The sequence below is a fragment of the Condylura cristata genome, unplaced genomic scaffold (genome assembly GCF_000260355.1).
Source record: "Condylura cristata isolate star-nosed mole 26May11 unplaced genomic scaffold, ConCri1.0 scaffold00007, whole genome shotgun sequence".
NCBI lineage: Eukaryota > Metazoa > Chordata > Mammalia > Eulipotyphla > Talpidae > Condylura > Condylura cristata.
In genome coordinates, this window is record NW_004567108.1 from 3,999,456 (window position 1) to 4,008,640 (window position 9,185).

The window sequence follows — 9,185 nt, forward strand, 5'->3', positions numbered from 1 at the left end:
TCAAGAACATACACACTTTAAAAAGCAAAATAGACTCTTGCATACAAATTAGAAAAAAACAGGTTATAAAATGAAAAGAAATATCTTGCACATTTGCAATACAATGTCAGTTTTAACTATGAGAACACCATGAACAAAAGAAAGAAATTTCATTTTTAAATGGAATAAAGTTTTCTTAATTTGAAGAAAAGAGTGTTCCTATTCTAGAAATCTGAAATCACTCAGTACTGTTTTAAAAAGAACATAAGGTAGATTCTGTTGAAATTTGAAAGAGTAAAAGAAGGGTCTCCCTGGTGGTGCAAGGGTTGAAATCTCAGCACTAGAAGCTCCGTTCAGCCACTGCAGCACAAGGTTGATCTCTGACCAGGGAGCTGACCCACAGGGCACTACAGACCTCTCCTCTCCATCCCCCTGCTCCCCAGTGTATTTCAGTAGATCTGCCTGTTCTGCTCCCCACTCTGTCTCTGGTGAATCCTCTCACCCCCTGCAACTCAGGCCTGTACACCAGTTCTTGTATGAGTAACTGAATAAAAATAAATCCTTTAAAAAAAAAGCAATAAAAGAAAAGAGTGAAAAGTAATTCTTAAAAACTTGCAGGGTAAAGGTTGCATCTATGAGACATAAATTTTGAAAGTACATATTTTAAGGTGCCTACAGAAGTCATAAGGCTGGATAAGATCATCTAAAGATTTTATAGAGACAGCAGGAAAGAGTCTGTGTTTGAACTCTGGAGAACTCCAAAATTCAGAAGTTGAACATAGAAAAGATAAATGATATAAAGTGAAGCATCCTAAAATACCCATGTGAGAAATAAAGCCATGCCTATCCACTGTGTGTGTGGAAGGATGGATGGACAGGCAGTGAATGTTCAGGTAACGTGTGATGTGCATGTGAGGCTGTGGAGAACTGCATGTGCTCTTTGCATTTCCTTCAGCTCCTTGGTTCTGGAGGCCACAGGTTGAAGCCATGGGGCTATGCCTGTTAAAGAACTGTGTGATTGGGGATGGCTCACTCCCAAGCACGAGCAACTCCAACAGACTCCTTCGTCATGCCTTTCTCCTCCCATGGCCGCGTTAGGTAAGGCTGCCCCACAACTCAGTAGGCACCTGGCCTTCAGTCACCCCTGGGGAGAGTGCTTCAATGCAAACGTTGACTCTGCCTTTCAGAGACACACCTCAAACATAAACAACAGGTAGTTAAACATTCCGGATGGAATATTGGATGGAATATTGCAGTTAAGACATGTAACAAATGCATTTAATTCAGCCTATTTCTTGGCATGGTTCTTATGATCTGGAAGCTTAGCAGAGTTTAGGTGGACTTTTGCTGCATGTCCCATAAAACTACTCACTGTGCCACTGTGGGGCTCTCAGGTGGAGCCTCCCCTGGAGGAATGTGCTTCCCACTGGAGCGTTGTAGGCCTGTTCTCCCTCTTAAGGCCTCAGGACTCAGGCAGTTTGCAAGGAAGGGGGGAGGGCTAGGGATTCCAGAAAGATGCACGCCATGGATATAAATACTGTGCACACCAACCCTTTTGCTACATTCTATGGGTAAGAAACTAGAACAAGGTTTTGTTCATATCTAAAAGGAGAGATTTCTACAAAGCATAGAGCACTTAACATCGGTGTGCTGCAAAGATGAATATAAAATCTATAAGCATAAGAGGGCTGGAGTGGGCATGCCAGTATCAGGTGCAATAGACTTCTGGACAAAGGAATGAAACAGATTTACACAGGTGAGAGCAGAGTGAATTACTCTCCATGGCATAAAGCCATGAATGCATGGATCTCATCGTAGATTTCTAAATACTTAAAACCGTTTTTGATGAAAAGTAAAGAGGTTGAAAAATTTCAACTCATTTAGAGATTTTAACTAGACCCACTAGTCAAAGTAAAGCTTGTTAGTGATAACAACCAATGATGTCATGGTGGCACACATGGTATTATCAACCGCCTTGACATACTTGCTGTATGCAGAACACTACAGTCACGGAAGCACCAAATCTACATCACCCTCAAGTGTGCATGGCTTATTAAGCAAGATGATTACAAGAGCCCCACCCAAAAAAGTTTCAATAATATTCAGAGGAATGATTTCATACAGAATGTTTCACTCACCTGCTCAACTTAAATTTGTTCAAAAATCAATAAAAATAAAATATCTACACGACTCTTAACCATTTAAACACACACACACACACACACACACACACACTCTTCTAAATAATGAGTTAAAGAAGAAATCACAAAGTAATGTCTGGAAAGATTATGGATTTAAAGGTGCTGAAAAAACACATATCAATTATTATAGTGCTCAGTTAAAAGTAGCACACAGTATGAAATTTGTATCTTGGAGTGATTATTTAAGCCAGAAGAAATGTCCAGAATCCCAGAGATCCAAAAATGACCTAACAAAGCAAGAACAAAAACAGGTGTAAAGGAAACATTAATGAAGAGTAAAAACTTGGTGAAAAGGAAAATTGAGTATCAGTAAAGAAAAATAATGAAAGTAAGTTTATTTTCTGAGGTCAATAAGATTGATAAATTCTAAACAGACCAATTAAAGGGGGAAAAGAAAAGTACTCATTAGTAACACCAGAAATAGGAGAACATTATCAAGAACTTTATGCCTGAAACCAAGACAAATCTAAAAAAATCAGATTTATAAGACATGTGCAGATTCCATTAAGAATTAATATACCCAAAGGACACTAGATGGAACATAAAATATAAAAAGCCCCATTACTACCAAACCTATTAAATTATTGGTAAACTGCCATTAATAAAGATTCAAACTCAGATATGTTCAGAGTAGAATTTTATCAAATATTGAAGGAAGAAGTGTCACTAATCTTCCACAAACACATTCAGAAAATAGAAAGGCAATCCTTATTTCCTAACTTGTTTTATAAGAACTGTATAATGATAAAAATCAACTAGTCAAAACTATTAAAAATAAGCAAAAAGCAAAGAAATAGGAGCAAAACCCACAGGCTTATGTGACTTATAACTTAGATGCAAAACCCCTAACAAAATATTAGCAAACTGAATTAAGCAATAGAGAGCTGTAATACGGTGTCATGATCAAGCAGAGTTTATCCTAATCAAGGAAGTTTGTTTTACCTTTAAATAACCAAAGGAAGCAGGCACTATATTAATAAAGGTGGAAAGTGATGTGATCATTTCAAAAGGTATCAATTTTTAAGGGATCAATCAGGAATTAAGGTTAAATGGAGGTATCAGTAGAAAACTGTAAAATGTATAAGAAAGTATGTGACTTGGAACTATGTAATAGTCTCAGCTTAGGTCTGTATCGTCATTATAATTAACCGTGTGAAGCATCTGCCTCTGAAGCTGGTGATTTTCTCTCTTGAGGCAACCAAGGTAATTTATGTGAACTCATGCTTTAGGGCAAGTTGTGTGTGGCCTACTTCAGTTTTTTTGGAATCAGGGAAGATAATGCGTGGCAAACCACCCTGAATCTATAAAGAATGATATGAATACAAGGTGCTGTGATTATTTGCAAGTCCTCATTTTCATATGCTCCCAGAGAATGCATGAGACAAAGTCTTGCATGATTGTGGAAAATTGTAAAGTAGCTTCACAAAGTGCACAGACACAAGAGGGGAGAAGGGACTTCTGGAAGCTACAGATGATGGAATTACAGATTTCCATTTGCGTGACTAGCATTTGCGCCTGCAAAAAAAAAAAAAAAAAAAAAGCAGTTTTTTACCTGTTCTATAGCAGGTCTAGTCCTTGCATACCATCATGCCATCATTAGGGCAAGTTGCCATCATCTTGTTTATTACCTTAGAGCTCTAGAAGTCTGATTCTGACTCAGATTTCACAAAGCTGAAGTCCAGGCCTCACTCAGACACTTCCCCTCCTGGGCTCTGGAGCTGTGTCTGCTTCTGGGCTTGTTCAAGTTGTTGGCAGAGTCCAGTGCTTGGTTTTGAGCAGTTGAGTCTCTGTCTCCTGCATGCTTATCAGTCAAGACTCAGTCTCAGCTTCTAGAAGCTACTATCGACCTTGGTTCATAGCTCTTTTCCTTTATCTTTCTTCATGAGCAAGAAGCTCTTTTCAGCCTCTAGATCATCCTATCTGCCCCCTCTCCATGTCAGTCCCCCCCTGTGCCACAAAGCTCTGTCTCTAATACCCTATACCTTCTGTTGCTTCTAAGGGTTCACATGATTGTTTGGTTCTGTCCAGATGATGCAGGATACTCTAGTATTTCTATCAGCAGAGTCCCTTCATGGTACGATTTAAATTCATACCTGTATGAACAGAAGAGGCAGAGAAATCTTGAGGAAGACCTCTCTGGTTTGTCACAGTTTACCTCCTCATTTTTATGTCATAGTTAACAGTAAACTGGTAAAATGCAAGGAACCAGGTGATAGGGTTCATGCTGTAACAAAAGAGAAAACAAGTCAAAATCTATTTCAAGTTGTTGTCAGATGTAGGGGTTCAGTCCCAGAAGTTTCCAGGTCACCATCCTCTCTACTGTGCTCCTGGCGGTAGTTCATCAGTCCTGGATTAGGTTAGAGCAGGTGGCCTTTGGCCTGAGTTGCTAAAGTGTCAACCTGCTGTGCCCTCCCGGGGTGGGGAAGGGTGTGGTGTTTTTCCAAGGTATTGCCTGTCTTGTCTAGGGGAATGACCTTTTCACACAGAAATGGTCAGCTGCAAGGAATTGCCCCCCTCTGGGTGTGTCTCGATCTCTTTGGGCCCCACGGCCTGCCTGTATGTTGGGGAGAGGGCTGCCTTCCTCTCCTGGGTTTTTCTTGGTTCTTCCCAGGTCCTGTCAGCTCTGGTTAGTGTTCCCTTGGGTCTTGGGTATAGTTGGCCTTTTAATTTGCCCACTTTGTCCTAAATGTTTAGCAAAATAATAAATAATCCAGAGCTTGAGATACATGTGAACAATCTCTCAAGAAAAATGTATCAGAAATGTATTTGTGCTTGAGCATCACTGACCAAGTCATGTCCAAAGTACTGTGGAGGGAGCAAAATGGCAGCTTAGCTTCAGTGGGTCAGACCGAGAAAACGCTACCTGAGTTCTCAAGTGATGTGTAGCTCAAACAGTGGGGAAAGAAATGCTAAAACTCCAGGAAGAAGTAGAGATAGAATTGTGCTTTGTGAAAAAGCATATAATTGTGAAAAATGGTATGAGACAGGGGTATTAGTGTGGACCAAAGGAGCAGAAACTTGGAGGTGAAAAGAAATGAGATTCTTAAAGTAAATTAGAACAAATGTGTCAGCGCCTTAAGCACCATCGCTAAAAGACCAGGAGGAAACAACAGCTGCCAAGATTTATCAAACCAAATGTGTGTGTGTGAGCACTGACGGCAGCTACTGCAGTTTGGGGCGGTATAGATTGGATAAACACAGGTCTAACGCAGAGATTTTAAAGGTAACACGATTAGGGCTCTCCCTGGCGGCGCAAGGGTTGAGTCTCTGCACCATGACGCTCTCGGCACCCACTGTGGCAGGAGTTCAGTCTCCAGCCAGGGAGTGACCCACATGGTGCAGCAGACCTCTCCTGTCTCCCGCTGCTCCCCTGGGCTGTGTATTTCAGTAAACCTGCTTGTTCTGGTCCCCGCTCTGTCTCTGGTGAAGGCTCTCCCCCGGCCCCACCCCCGCATCTTTGACTTGTACCCTAGTTCTTGTATCTTGTCTGAGCATAGTCATTGGGTAAGTTGAATAGTTTCCCTGATATGTTCATGTCTTAATCCTTGTGACTAGGGTCGTTTATAGGACAAGGGGACTCTGAAGAAGAGATTGGGGATTTTGAAATTGGGAGATTATTCTAGATTATTCAGGTGGGTCCACAGAAATCTCAAGGTCTCTCATAAGAAGGAGGAAGGCAGATCACAATCAAACACTAGCTGAGGATGGAAGCAGACTACTGTAACTCAGAAGTACAGTGGTCTCTGGCAGTTGGGGCCGGCAGACATGAGTCTTATTTCAGAGTCCCCAGAAAGAGCAAATATTGCCAGTACCTTGATTATTGCTACATGAGGATGAATTTGATCTCAGAATGATAATAAAGTTTGCCTTATTTTAAGCTACAGACATGGGATCATTTGCTTAGAACAACTGTTGAAACTGGCACAATTTAATCACAGAGCCTGATTTCAAAATTAGGGAGACATGATTTTAAGTATCAGCTGGCTTAGATGTGGGAAACCTTATAAAAACATGTTCTGGGGCTGCTGGTTTCAGTTCTGACATGAAAAGAGCTTAGATGTCATCAGTTCCATCCTTACAACAAGCTAAAAGATGGATAAACGGAAGATCAATGACTATTTTAGATCTCGCAGAGAACCGAGGTTGCAGAGCAGCTGCCATCTGTAATTTTGGAGGAGAAAGAAAATACCCAGAATCACAGCTATGCTCAATTGACAGGGTGCAGAGAATTCCAGAGCAAGCATCCATTAGGAACACTTAAAAGCCATTTTTAAGGTGCTTTTTTATGAATTGCTGGAGGCTGAGAGTGAATTAATTTGAAAGGTAAAAGCTACGGGGTTTCTGTCCTAGTGGATGATGGGTTTTATCTACGGGAGCCCCAGGGAGCTGTCCTTGTGAAGGCTGGATCTACACACCCCAGCCTTTGGGGAGGGGAGGAGGAAACCAAGACCTCACTCCCTCCCCAACAAACGACTCTGAGGACCTTACCTAAGCAGAAGAGGACAGTCACTCAGTCACTGTCCCTGCCCTCTTTGGAATTCGGAGCCCAGGTAGGGAGGTTAAAAAAAAACAAAACATAGAAATATTTCTGTAAATCATATCCCCAAGGACTCATGATCACTAAAAATGATCTAAAGTTAATAATACACATTTCTATTTTAGAAAAGTACATAATGGAGTACAATAGGAAAACAAGGCAATGAAAATATGAAAGGAGAAATGCAGTTTTAAAAGTGAGCACGTAAACCAATGTAGTCAAAAGAGATTTACAATTAAGAAAAAAAAATCCTTAAAACCAAAAGCAGTTCTATGAGGTTGGTAATGTTTACAAATCTGTAGCTAGGACAAGGGAGAAACAAGGATACAATCACTAATTCCAGAAATGATCGAGGTGGACATTAATGATTCCATGGACATTAGCGATATAAGGAGGCATCTGCGAAGCTTCCATGAGTGCAAAGCTGACAACTTAGAGGAAATGAATGAATTCCTGAAAAGTGACAAAATACCGGTACAAGCACAGTAATGTTCTGGAAGTCCCTGCGTGGTGGATGCGTGATGCCATGATGCTATGTGTTTGTCCAAAGTCATGGCTATAACACAAGAAACTATTTACACAGTCTATGAATTTTAGTGAACAGGGTATCAGAGTCCCTTCGCTAATTGCAACACACCCACTAGGAGAAAGCCAGAGGCGACCAGCTGCACCTGTAAGGAGCAGACTGGGTGCGATCTGTACTCTCTGCTCAGTTTCTGTAAATCCCAAATTGTTCAGATTTAGTTTAGAGCAATCTCTTAATTAGAAAAAAAAAGTGCTTTCTGCCATTTTATTTTAAACAAAATGTCAACTAATGAGTTACCTGGTGGTGTCTCTGCTATAGCCATTTGGAGGTAGGGACATCCATGAGCCATTTTCATTTAGTTTTTCTTAAATTTTAAGAAATTTCTAGTGCTTTAATTTCCCCATTGCCTGCATTTTTTTTATCCTGGATTGTAACAGGCACACCTTTTCTCGGGGTTTGCTATGCTGTTATTGGGGCCCCCCTTTCCTAGGAAAAAAAAGCAAAGGAAATGAAGCTAAGTACTCATTCTGGAAGTGCATTGGCTGGATTTCTGACGACACATACTCGCTGAAGCTCCCTGGACTAATTCCAGCAGTTTCTGCAGACAGCAGTTCTTCAATCAATTGTGCGGGGCTGAAGCATCTGACCAGATTTCTAAACAAGGTATTGTCTTTTAGAGAGGCAGGCTGACTCTGCAGCCCTCCAGGGAATTAGCTTTTGAAGTAGATGTGGCAGCAGCACCGAGGCCAAGAATTAATGGAGGAAATAAGGCCAAGTTGGGAAAAGTAGAAACGGAAAAATGTGCCTCAGACAAAACAGCAAGACCACACCCTAGTGAGGAATAGAAAAAAATGAGTGTTGATCTTTTTTAAACGTGTTTTTTTAATTTTTTTTTCCTTTAAGTTAGGTGGCAATAGGAAAATCAATTTTAATTAAAGAACTTCTGCAACAAACATTATTATACTCCCAAATGTGGAAATCAAAATATGGCTTAAAATGGTGGATCTCTCCCTGGTGGCACAAGTTAAAGCATCACATTATGAAGCTCTCCGAAGCCACTGCAGCACAAGTTCGATCCCTGGCCAGGGAGCTGACCCACAAAGCACCGCAGACCTCTCAGGGGCGTGGCAGACCTCTCCTGACCGGCCTGCTGCTCCCCTCAGCAGTGTGCTTCAGTAGATCTGCCTGTTCTGCTCCCCACTCTGTCTCTGGCTTATACCCCAGTTCTATAAGCATAAATAAATTCATCTTATAAAAGGGGTGAGAGCAAAACCCCTGAGAGTGAACAGAAGCTGACTGCAGATGACTAGTCAGTGGTACTGTCAGCTTAAAGCTCTTCTAGAGCAGGTGAGATCCCAGGGCATCCAGGGTAAAGAGCAGTAAATAGGTAGCTATTAGTTACTGTCAGTGTAAATACAGGCTTAAACTTTTGACAACACATTGGCGCCATGTATTTTTGTGTGACAAAAAGATGCCATCTGGTAGCCTCCAGTGAACAGCCACTGCAGAGACAGTGCCCCAGCTCCACTATAGCAAAGGGCAGTGGGCACCTGTGGTTCTCGACCACAGATTTCAGAAGGGCAGGGACACACCTGTGATGTTTGATTCAAGGAGCAAATGATTTCAAATTCGATTTCAAATTAGGTTCTCTACAGAGATGAACGGTGAGATCATAATAGACTCTAGAGAGTGGGCCCTCCCTGGTGGCGCAGCAGGTTAAAGCACAGCACTAAGAAGCTAAAGCCACTTCCGCATGAGTTCAATCCCCACCCCAGGAGATGACCCATGTGGCGCAGCAGACCTCTTATGACCACACGCTGCTCCCCTCAGCAGTGTACTTCGTCAGTTGGCCTGTTCTGCTCCCCACTCTGTCTCTGGTGAATTTTCTTACCCCCTGCACCTCTGGCCTGTACTCCAGTCCTGTATGTACAACTAAATCTTA